The sequence below is a fragment of the Sylvia atricapilla genome, chromosome 24, assembly GCF_009819655.1.
Source record: "Sylvia atricapilla isolate bSylAtr1 chromosome 24, bSylAtr1.pri, whole genome shotgun sequence".
Taxonomy (NCBI): Eukaryota; Metazoa; Chordata; class Aves; order Passeriformes; family Sylviidae; genus Sylvia; species Sylvia atricapilla.
Genome location: NC_089163.1, coordinates 1,221,783 through 1,233,811, shown reverse-complemented (window position 1 = coordinate 1,233,811; position 12,029 = coordinate 1,221,783).

Genomic DNA, 12,029 nt, shown 5'->3' with positions numbered 1-12,029 from the left:
CCCGGACAGCATCGGGAGCAGCTCCAGGGCCACTCACTGGGCTGCGGCTGAGAGCCCTGGGGCAGCTCCTCCCTAAAGTGACTGGGGTTTTCAGTAAGATTCACAAGAGGTGAATCTTATCACCATCATCATCATCATCATCATCACCGTCATCATCGTTTCCTGCGGGACGGCCGCGCTGAGCTCCGGGCTCCGCTCCGGCAGAACTGCCACCGTCTGTGGCTGTCCTCAGCCGGGCCGGGGTGGCCGATGCCACGAGGTGTCGCTGCCTGTCAAACAAAACGCGCTTTTCTCCGAGCCAAACCCGCTGACAGCTTCAGGAACCGCTAAAGCTCCTGTTGAGCAGCGGCCTGGAGCGATTCCCCGAGCTGTTGCCCGTCCTCTCTCGGCTCGGGGGGCACAGCACAGCCGAAGGGCTGCTCTCCTGCCCCTCCAGCCTCTGGCTCTGGCCGGATCAGGCGCTGGCAGAGCAGGATTGTGACCTGTGTGTGACAGGAGGACACATCAGTGCTCTGGGACCCCGCTGTGGAGCCCTGTGATGCCCTTAGGATGCAGGGAGGGATGGTGCTGCTGCAGAGGGCTGCTCACAGCCTTCATCCTTGGGCACATCATGCAGCTGTGCCCGTGTTCTCTCACTGGGTTACTCCTGTGGAGCATAAATATTCGAATATCCAAGAACCAGCTGGACACAATCGTGTGCAATGTGCTTTAGCATGACCCTGCTTGACCCCACTGTGCTCCTTCCCATCGTGAATCATTGTGTGATGCTGAGAGACGCTTTGGGATGGGGCTGTCATTCCAGGGCACGATGGCTCACCCACCCCTCACTCTGTGAGGATCCCCCATTTCCCGCCTCCTTGCTCCCTGCAGATGATTCAGCACAGGAGGGCAAACCCTGCAACCTTCCCTGAGTCACACTGACGGGCACCTGCCCTCCTCGAGGGGAGGCACTGCAGGAAATCCAGACTGGGGAAGGCACAGCTGGGGCTGTGCTTGGGTTTTTGTGACACCTTTGGAAGCAACAGGCAGCACCAAGTGTTGTCACCTCAGCTCCTTCCCTTTGCTGTTCTGGCAGAGCTGTGTGTGCTGCAGGCTGGGGGCTGGAGAGGAGACTGAGCCCAGGGAGAGACAAACAGATTAAAAATTGTGACAGGGCATTCCTGGTAAGGATGGCACCGTGGGAAACCAAACCTCTGATCCATCAGTGCAGCAGGTGAATGAGCATGAGAACATATTCCTTGGCCCCCAAACTATACAAAAAAAAACATGTTCTGAGACTGAAAGTGAGACCTCGCTCAGTTCCAAAGTTTTCTCTTGTCATTTTGGGGAGAACTTACTGATTTTCAAGGACGCTTAGGGCAAGAGTAGAAAGTTATGAAACAACACGAAAGTCACTGGTTTTCTCCCCTGTCCCAAGCTTCTTGCGCCAAGAGGACAGCTTTGCTCAGCTCTCCCTTCCTTCCCCTGGCTCCTGTGGCTCTGTGGGACAAGTTATGAGCAAAGGCATCGGAGCCACCCAGGAACTCTGAGCATGGAAACAGCCCCAGCCCAGGCGGGAGGAGACAGATGCCAGTGACAGCCTGACACTGTCACCTCCAGCAGCCCCAGCCTGGCTTCAGGGAACCTCAACCTTCTTCTCTACCCCGAGAAATCTTTGTTGGAGGCTTAATTCTGACTATTTTGAATGTGGCACTTGACCTTCTGTGGCTCAGCAGGGGAATTTTTTTCCTCTTCCTGCTCAGGACCAGCCCTGACACACAGGCTGCTGATGGTTGGATTTGAGGGGAATTATTCTGGAAGTTTCACAAAACGAACATGGGGAAAGGATGGGATTAGCAAAGGATGAAATGCTACTGAGAATTAAAAGGTTAAAAAAATCTGCAGAGCTGGGTGATGCCAGATGGTAAAACAAAATGTAACAGCGTCCCCTTGACCCAGACAGGCATCTGGGCAACCTGTCACCAGGAGGAAGGGAAGAGAATGGGCTTGATTTGTTTTTAAACTGAGTCTTGAAAGACTTAAAATGAAAAGCAAAAGCAAAAACAAGCCCATAAATTTTGTTCCCCATACAAATGCTATGAATCATTTCATCTCCTTTATTTTTTCTTCTGGGGGAGGGATTTTACAGGAACTTGGGGCTTTGCCTCTGTACAGGAACTGGCCATGATTTTAAAAAGAGTGTGCACATTTAACAGGCTGTCCCTAAAGGTGAGGGGAATACAGGGAATCCTGTAAGGACCCCTGGACCCTGTAGGTCAGGCTTTATGGGACAGTATTTGGGCCACTTTTGTGGGATGCTGGGGGGGCTCTGCACCCTTGGCAGCAGCAGCTCCACTTTACCTTGGCTGGGACCTGCAGCGTTTCGGGTGCAATCTGAGGTGTGCAAACACGGAATGCAGAATCCTGGAGCTGTCTGTGGAACATGAAAGGCACAACTCCTGAGCAAAGGCAGCGCCTCTGGAAGTTCAGCTGATTCCCAGATCCCACAGGGACTGGCACAGGAAGAGGGCAAAGGGGGCTCCTGGTTGAGTTCTGCCAAGGAGCAGAATCCTTTTCTACCACTAATCAATGAAATTCAGCAGTTAAATAAGTCTCACTTAAAGTCCAAACCACAACAAAGGAGACAAATTTGGACCCCGGCTTGATCACATACTTTTCCCCGGGATGTGTGGATGAGCCAGTGGGCTCCAGCTGATCACCTGTTTTAGGCAGCTTCTCTCCCTTTCCCTGAAACCTGTCCCTTCCCTCCCCTCCCCGGTGCCTGCGCTGGGGCTGGGAGCGGGCAGGAGCCTGCCTGGACACGCAGCCCCGGCGAAACTGCCGAGCACAGCCAGGGGAACACGTGCTTGGCCACAAGGAGCAGATCCAGCCCCACGGGAAGGGCCCCGGGGCACCGAGCCTCCCGAAACCCCCACTCCCCCCCAGCAGCGTGGGAAAACTGCTGGGGACCCTGCGTGTTCCGACAGAGAGAGGCTTAACGCCAGCCTCGTGTGCTCCCGGAGCCAGAGAGAGCTGCCGGGGGTCACCCCACAGCTTCGGGAGCTTTGGGGGCATCGCCTGCCTGTCACCCCACTGCGAGGGTTTCTCTCCTGCCTCAGGACAGTGGAATGCTGGCCCTGAGTGTGAACCCCTGCCCCTGCACGGCAGGAGGGAGCAGGGATCTATCACAAGCAGGAATAAACTTTGCCTGGCGTGGATTTTACCCAAGTGAGGGCACTGGGAAGGAGGAGTATGGAACGGAGCTTGAGTGTCCAGAGAAGGGAATGGAGCTGGGAAAGGGCTGGAGCACCACGAGAGGCTGAGGGAGCTGGGAGGGTTCAGCCTGGAGAAAAGGAGGCTCAGGGGTGACCTTCTCACTCTCCACAGCTCCCTGAAGGTGCAGTGAGGAAGTTTCGGTCTCTTCTCCCAGGGAATAAGTGACAGGACAAGAGGAAACAGCTTCAAGTTGCACAGCGGAGTTTTAGATCAGATATTAAGGAAAACTTCTTCAGTGAAAGGGGTGTAAAGCGTTGGAACAGGCTGCCCAGGGAAGAGGTGGAGTCACCATCCCTGGAAGTGTTCAGAAATCCTGTGCATGTGGCACTTGGGGACACGGTGTCGTGGGGAACATGGTGGCAGAACTGAGTCAGTGACAATCCCAAAGACCTTTTCACCCTTAAGCATTCCATGATTCCATGGGGATGCCGTGGATGTTCTGTGTCTTTAGCTCCAACAGCAGCAGGTGAGTTACCTGCAGAGGAGGATGTGCAGGATCCAGGGAGGGTTTCCAGGCCAAGCCTGGGAGATGCTTTTCCCCCACAACCACCAGTGGCAGCAGCTTCCTGGTGGGGTGGGAAGTCTTTGAATGTTTGCGATGTTTTGCATTGCAGGATTTGGATGCCAAAGCTATGCAGTGCCCTAAAAGTTAATTAGGCAGATAACTAATTAAAGACTTCTCCCTTTTATTGTTGCCAACTTGCAATTCAGAAAGGGGCTTGTGTCAAAGTGAATCCAGCCACACACCCCAGTGAAAGAAGTGATAAACCATTCACAATCCAATTAACTATTCTGGGACTGGAGAGGGAAAATCCCATCACTGGCTGGGGGGAAGAAGGTCCTGATCCCATAAAGCACCACCACAAGTGACCCAGCCTTGAATGCCTCCCCTTGCTGTGGAGGGAACAGGGATTTATAGGTGCCAGGAGAGGTTATGGCACTGGAAGGGTCCCATGAGGGTGACATTTCCCTGGGGACCTGGTTTGACCTTCCTGGTAAAGGTCCAGGATGGGGTTGATGGGACTCTGAGGACACCAGTGTGGCACTGGCTGGTGGCTCTGCAGTTCTGTCCCCAGAGAGGGTCCCTGACTGCTGAGGGTTCCACTGGAATGGGGAAAGATCTCACTGGACAACCTGCCGGGGATAATCTGCCATCATCTCACTCCTCTGAGTGTCATTAGGCATCATCACTGCCCAGGAGATGGTTTTTCAGAAGGACCATGACGTTCCCGTGGCTGTGGAGCAGCCTGGGCAGGGTGTGGGGACACACGTGCAGTGTCCTGGCGCTGCTGGGGTCACTGTGGCCCTGGGGAGCAGCAGTGACAGGCTGAGGGCACAGAGCTGGGCTGGGCTGAGCTGCTCTGCCTGGCCCCCAGCCAGCAGACAGACGTGCTGTAACCAAGTGGCACCGGGCCCAGAATTTCCAGGAGGGGTGAGCTCCCATCCCAGATCCGGAGGGGGCCCGAATTTCCACCGGCACTCCACACGTGCTGGGTGCACCCAGGGTCTGGGCTCTTGTGAAATCCCAGCCTGGCTGAGGGTGGCTGAGTGCTTGGAATTCCTCCCAGCTGCCCGGCCCTCCTTCCCCACTGAAAAAAGAGGGGAATTGAGCAATTCCAGCCAGTGTTCTGAGCCTGGGGAGCCCACGTAGTCCCCAGGGCAGCCACACAGGGCATGAGGCTGCTGTCACTGCCAAGCTGCTGCCTGGCACCTCAGAGAGCTCCGAGTTTTGATGACAGGACTGCTGAGATCAGTGCATGGCACATTTACACCACACCAGGATCTGGGCAGAATCCTGATACTGGGAGAATACTCTTCCCACCCCCGCTGCTATCAGGCCCAGCCCTCAGATGACAAGAATTTAATTTAAAGGCTCAATCTCTTGTCTGAACAGCTCCCTCCTTCCCCCACTCTGATGAGAGGAAAATCTTTCGGAGAGGCATCCAGGCTGAGTGGGAAAGCTCTGGAGTGAGCTGTCTCTTGCCCTTTAGCCATCCAGAGAGGAAGAGCTCATCTGAATGAAATGAGGATCAATCAGAGAGAGGCATGGGAAAAGCTGGGAAAAGGAGCCTCCAGTGATGTATATTCATGGGGGGGAAAACCTCCCCCAGACATGCAGGAGCTTTGATGAAAACCCTCCCAGCTGTGCTGGGCCTTTGAAGTGACACAGCAGAAGCGCATTCACGATTAGCCAAGAGATAGAAGCAGATGAGTTCTCAATCAGCTGAATCCTCCTCTTTAGGACAGACTTTCAAGCTCACTTTTTATAACTGCTTCCAAAATTAATGAGAATCCTCTGCACGGCACCCCAGCCTCCTTCTCCCCTGCTTCCTCCCCCACCCCTGCTAACCTACAAAGCCAGAATATCCCATTCCCAGAGGGCAGGGGATGGGGTGCCCTCGGTGTTTGGTGCTGCAGAGGATAACTGGGAGAAGTCTTGAAGCCTTATCAGGAAATAAAACGCCGATGCAAATGGGTTACTCCTCTTTTTTTTAACCAAAAGGTTGGTTTCTGCCACACAGGGATTGAGATGAAGTGTCAGCATTTCATCAGCCCTGTGTCTCCCACTCGTATCTGCTCCCCTAATCTGAATCTTCCAAAGCTGAGTCTAAAATCTGGGCTCTGGCTCTGTTAGAGCTGGTTTTAGCTGGGAGGGCTTTTGCAGGAGGTGGAAGGGATGAATCCCCAACTCAGCAGTGGAATTCTGGATCCCCCACATGGAGCTGCTCCCCAGGGAGCTGAACCCCATCCCTGGAGTTTACATGAGCACCCAAAGGGGATTTTAACTGCCGGGAGGTTCCTCTGTTCACCGCCTCAGTGCAAAGCTCTGTTCTTTCCAAAATGCAGAAATGCACTTTCACCTGAGCTGAGTGACTTGCTAAGCACAAAGTGCTCAAGTTCCTCCTCAGGAAAACCTCCAGGAGTGCCCAGGAACCCAAACCCAGGTCATTTATCCCCTTGGTGCCCCTTCCCCGAGGGTGGCTCCCGGCAGGGACACTTAATGGGAAGAGGCAGATGCAATCAGCCAAGTCAGATGTGTTTAACACACTTCAAGGTGTGTTGGCAGCCCCAGATGATCAAAGCCTCCCTTGTGATGCAGTGGCATTGCCAGGGTGTTTACTTTTAACTCTATCAGATAAGTTGAAAGAAAATCAGTTTTGATGTTGTAAGAAACCGATTTGGGAATGGACAGAGACAAAAAGTTGCTCAAGAGTTCAGTTAACTGAGAGCAGGGACGTTGCCATGGCTGAGGGGGAAATGGCACCTATTTCTGCTTCTTCTGGTGCTGATTTTCACTTTCCTCAATCATTTTACAAGCTCACAGCTGAACTGGAAGTGTGAACTTTCAGAGATTTGAAATGGGAAGTCCTGATCCCTGAGAATCACCCTAAAATCTCCCCTGATGATGACGATGATGTGGAGCCTCCGCCTAAAAGGATGAGCCTTCCCAGGCTCTTGAGTGCTGATGGCACCTGTGCACATGCACCAGCAAGGAGGAAATGTCCTCCCGGCTGCCTTTGTGCTCCTAGGGATGTGTTTGCATTAAAAATACACTTTTCTTACTCAGATTTGTTGTGCAGGGGTGTCTGGGGTTAGCCTGGAGGTGAGGCAGCTGTGGGAACACAGAATTTTATAACCAGGCTTGGGGACAACTAGTGCAGGCATCAAACCCAGCCCTGTGGGCTCACAATGTGGTCATTTTTTTTCCCTGCTGCCACTAGTTCTTCATGGATCCAGCTCATCCTAATAGGTGTTTATCCTTGGTCATTTCCAGCCTGACCCATTCTGGGATTCTGCACTTCTCTATGGGAACATTTTGTGTTGTGCTCCCGTTGTGTTTTGCAGCCTTCCTCTGGCAGTGTCTCCGAAGTGTGAATTCAAAATGAGCCACTTCAATCCCTTTGGATTCCATTAGAGTTGGAGACTCGATTAGAATCAAATAATCCAACTGGAAATCTTTGGATTTACTGTAATCTAATTGACAGTGACTTCAGTTTAAATGACTTGGTGATGATTTTGAACTGGAGCCTCTGCCCTGAGCTCACTGCCATTTTACTGACCTAGTTTAAATGATATTCATGAACTTGGATTATTTCCAGCAAGCTCAGAGAGTTTCAGGATCCATCTGAACTGACTCCACTGGACCTCCAGAGTTTTTCAGAGCCTTCAGCTGCTTGGGAGAGGAGTGAGGCAGGTGGCAGTGGCAGAGGTGCTGGTGTGGTCATTGGGAAATAGCCCAAAACAGTCTCTGTGCCTTCCTGGGAGAGGAAAGGGACAGTTCCTGTGGCCCCTGAGTGGGGCAGGAGCTCACAGGAGCCTTGCCCAGCCTGTCTGAGGGAGCTGTCACTGCTCAGGGATCATTCCCCCTGCTCCCATGGGGCAGGCAGGGATCTCCTGCCTCTGGCCTTTAGGAACAGCTCCATCCCAGCTGGCTCAGGAACATCAGCACTGCTGCCACCAGCCGTGTCCTGTCCCCAAGCCACGGCAGCCTGTGGTGCCCAGGACATTCCCTGGCACCTCCCAGCTCTGGGGGAAGGTGGAGAATGAGGAAAAGGGAAGGAGCCCGACCACCAGGCAGCCTTGTCCTGCACATTCCCACTGAAATCCTGAGCACAGGAACAGGAACAGCCCTGCTTGTGGCATAAATCCCACAGAATCTTACAGCAAATGGGCCAAACCCTCTGCCCTCACCCCAGAGATTGCTTTTTCTTCTTGGTGGGCCTGCTTAGGGAGCCTTTTCTGCCCCTGAAGCTCTTCCAGAGCTCTCTCCTGGGCAGGGCAGGGGCTGTGCCTGCTCTCTGCCGGGCTCATGCATGAGAAGATCTTTAGAAAGGCAGGAGACACTTTCCCCTTACACAAGCCAACAAAATGTCACGTCTTGAGAAAACGAAATGAAATCTAAAGTGTCACCTGTCCTGCAAAAATAATCCAGGGGGAGTTTTTAAAGGGGCCTCGGGTTTTCAGTTCTAACTTTTCTTGAAAGGGGGGACAAAAAATCAGGTCTCAGTGCTTTAATTTTCTTTTTCTTCGGTGGGTTTGTAGACACAAAGACAACCTTGGATCCGTGCCCTGAGCTCTGCTGAGCCCCAGTGCAGAAATGTGGCAGTTTGAACCTGCTGATGTTTGTTCACACTCCGCAGCCTGGTGAACATCCAGGGGGGCTGGCCAGGGACAGAAGAGTTATTTCAGCCTCAGGAGAGCAGCTTTGTCCTTTGCCAAGTGGTTCTGCTGGGAAAACTCTGACAGACCCTTTCAGGCTTGGTTTACAGCCCAGCCCAGAGCAGAGTGGCGTGGAAAGCATGGGAACAGCATTTGGGAATGCCTTACATGAGGCATTGCCCCCCAAGGCAGCATTACTGAAGTGCCATTAAACGCTGTATTTTTATCAGTACAAAAGCTTAGGCATGGCAGAGGGAGTTTCGTGTTCCTCATGGATCAAACCGTTGGGTTTTCCTTCCTCCCCTTTCTGGTTTTGGGCAAGCCACCACCCTGTTGGAGCACTATTTCCCCCATTATATAAAGTGAAGTGTGTTAGAAAAAAATAAAAGGAAGATAATTTTGGTGGTGGTGGTGTTTAAAAGAAATAAATACCGAGGACAAATTTTCTTTAAATTTTTCTGCCTCTCTCTGAGCAAAAATAGAAAAATCAGCTTTTTTATTGTTTCCCACCCTGTGTGTTAGAGATTTCTTTTGGAGCTGAACACGGGCTATTTGAGTGCTGATTTTATATTTGCAGTTTTACATCACCAGCCCTCATTTCTACAGGGTCAGTGCCTTGAATTAGATAAAAATATTTTATTTTTTTCCCCTTGGCTAAGCCACGTGGTTTGTTTTTTTTTTTTTTTTACCTGTTTCCCGCAACCGCTGCAAAACAAGGCGAGGGATTACAAAAGTGGTCGGGCCAGAGCAGCCCATTAGCTGCTCTAATTAACCGTGCCTCATTAGCGCACTCAGGGGCGCCGGGGTTTGTGGGTTCCTGGGCACCTCAGGGTGCACCATATGGGTTCTTCTGCCCACCATGAGGGGTGGGCACGGGGCAGCAGAGCTGTACCTGCCCCGGTACCTGCAGAGCTTCAGGTCCCCGGTACCTGCAGAGCTGTACCTGCCCCGGTACCTGCAGAGCTGCTCCTGTCCCGGTACCTGCAGAGCTGCTCCTGGCCCAGCCCCAGCCCCGGGGGTGTCCGGAGCTCTCCGGGCACAGAGAGGGAACCTCTGTCCCTGTCTGGGGCTCAGCCCCACGGGCTCCATGTCCCCTCAGCTTTACTCTCCTGCATCAGGGCAAATCCCGTTCTCTATCCCACTCCACACCCTCTTCTTCTCATTTCGTTCTGCCCTCACCCAGCAACAACCACCGAGGCAGAGGAAACCTTTCCTCCTGTCCGAAGGAGTGTTGGACCTGCACAAAAAGCTGAAGGTCAGAGCCTTCGGCTGCCCCTTCCCTTGGATGATCTGAAATCCACATTTCTGGGGTGAAATGTCTCCGTGTAAAACCCTCCACGGGCATTTCTGAGGAGAGAAACGTGGCCCAGGTTGCTGCAGCTCCGCTTTAGTTTGAACCCAGAGTGGAGCAGCCATGGGCTGTCTGTTGTGAAAGAGGATTTTTAGCAGCCAAACCCGTAGTTATGAAATGAAGCCTGCCTCAAATATAACAGAGGAGGATCATAGAGGCACTTACTATAATTACTGCTAATGACACTGACACTTACCCATACGTTAGCTCCATATAAACCTTTTTTATTCCCTGTGCAGACAATGAATAATCAGCACCCTCCATCAGTGCCTTCTGCAGGATTACATCATGTTCCCCGGGACAAAGACCATCTCTTTGAACACCACTTGCACCCAGATTTCCAGGGCGTTGAGTGCCACTGTAATAAAAGCTTGTCAAAATTACCAGTGAATTCATTAAGATCAGGAGGGACAAGTTATCTCTAGGGCAAAACTGTTCCCAGTGGACCTTTTCATTAGCTTTTTATTGGAGTGTAATTTTCTAGGGTGTCATTTCGCTTTATGGAGGAAATCTGTTTTAGGCTCGTTTCTTTTGCCACTCAAATGGTGAGGCACAAGTTTAGGGGCTCTGCCGGGAGAGTTTTGCAGTTTCTGGCTGTTTTGGCATCCACCTGCAGCTGTTTCCCTGTGAAATACCTTTCTCCTACCCCTGTTTTGGCTCTTGCTCAGCCCTACGTGAGTGAAATGCCTCTCTCAGCCTTGATTAGGCATCAGGCATTTGCTTGTGAAAACAACAGCTCCCTTTGCCCTTCCAACATCATCTTTCCTCCAGACAAAATTGGATTTATTGCATAAACAACGTGCTCACTATAGCTGAGGTGAGTTGGTGGTTAAAAGCAGCTGTGGTTTACATCCCTTTTCAGCCCACCAAAGCCCAGCCCTCTGGTTTGGGCTGATGCATTCCCGCTGACAGCAGTAATTTCTAGTGACAGATACAGAAATGTCCTTAGGGAAAATACAATAGTGATGGAAGTTTCCTGTGGGAAAAAAGGTTTTTTTCTTTTTAAGTGCTTTCACCTTTTCTATTTTGTTGGGTTTTTTTGGTTTTTTTTTTTTTTTCCTCTTTAGGGACAGTTTCGTGACAGGTGTTTGAAATCTCTTCATCCTCTTAATTCCCCCATGGTTTTGCCTGCACCTCACGAGGAACAATCAAGTTCTTTTAGGATCAAACCTGAAAAATTGGCTGTGCTTTCCAACTGTACTGGATGTAAGTGCCAGCTGTGGTGTGGATTTGCTGCAATCACTGGAAAGGCCACACCTCTGTATGAAACACTGTCTTTTGCATAGCAAGTGATACTGGGAGTTAAGCTGGATTGCACAATCCAGACTCTAATCTTGACAGCAACGATAGCATCAATTCTGAGTCAGAACCCTGTTTTCCTGTATCTCAGAGACAGGATATTTTTTGCACAGCAAATGGCGAGAATTTGCATGTATGCAAATGAGTTTAATCTTGATCCCACCGCTCTTGAGTGAGTCCTGGGTCAGGGAAGTCTCCCACCGGATGCAAATGGCTCTTTATGAATCCCAGGTGGAACAAAGGTGGTAGAGCCCCGCTTGAACCAGCCCAAAATCGGAGGGATTGCAGTAAACAAAGGGGAGGAGACTCTCAGGGGAGGAGGGAGGTTACAACAGCCCAGATCCTGAGATTCACCTGTTGTTCTAAAGCCTTTGGTTGGGTCATAGTGCAGAACCCGAGAATTTCATTAAAACAACCCTGGGAGGTGATAACATTGTACCTACTTACAGCAGCTGAAATCAGCAGCGTGTCAGAGCACGGAAATGAGTAAGGGAAGAGCTGCCCACAGTAAATAACTGCCCAGCTCAGGCCACGCTCCTGAGCCTCACCTGTGAGCCAACAAAAACTGCAGCTTCCTCACCTCTGGGAGTCCATCATCCTTTTGTGCTGACAGACACAAATATCCACCACTCATTTTTGTCCCACTGACCACCACCATTTCACTCATCTCAGCTTTCTTGGCCTGAAATGTGTTCCTTGGAGTCAGATGGAGGTGTGTGTCCGAGTGCCCATCGCTGCCCTGCAGGTGCTCTAGGGAACATAACCTGTCTCACTCAGTCTCTGCCTTCCTGAAGTGCCCTGGGAAATCCTGGGGAGGAAAAAGCCCCTCACTGCCTTGGCTGCACACTGGGACATCCCCACACTGCAGGAGTGCTCCTCCTGGCCTCGCTGTCAGCATTTCTCACGTGTAGGGGATGTGCTTCAGCATCACATCCTTAATTCTGCCCTGAAAATGATTGATCTT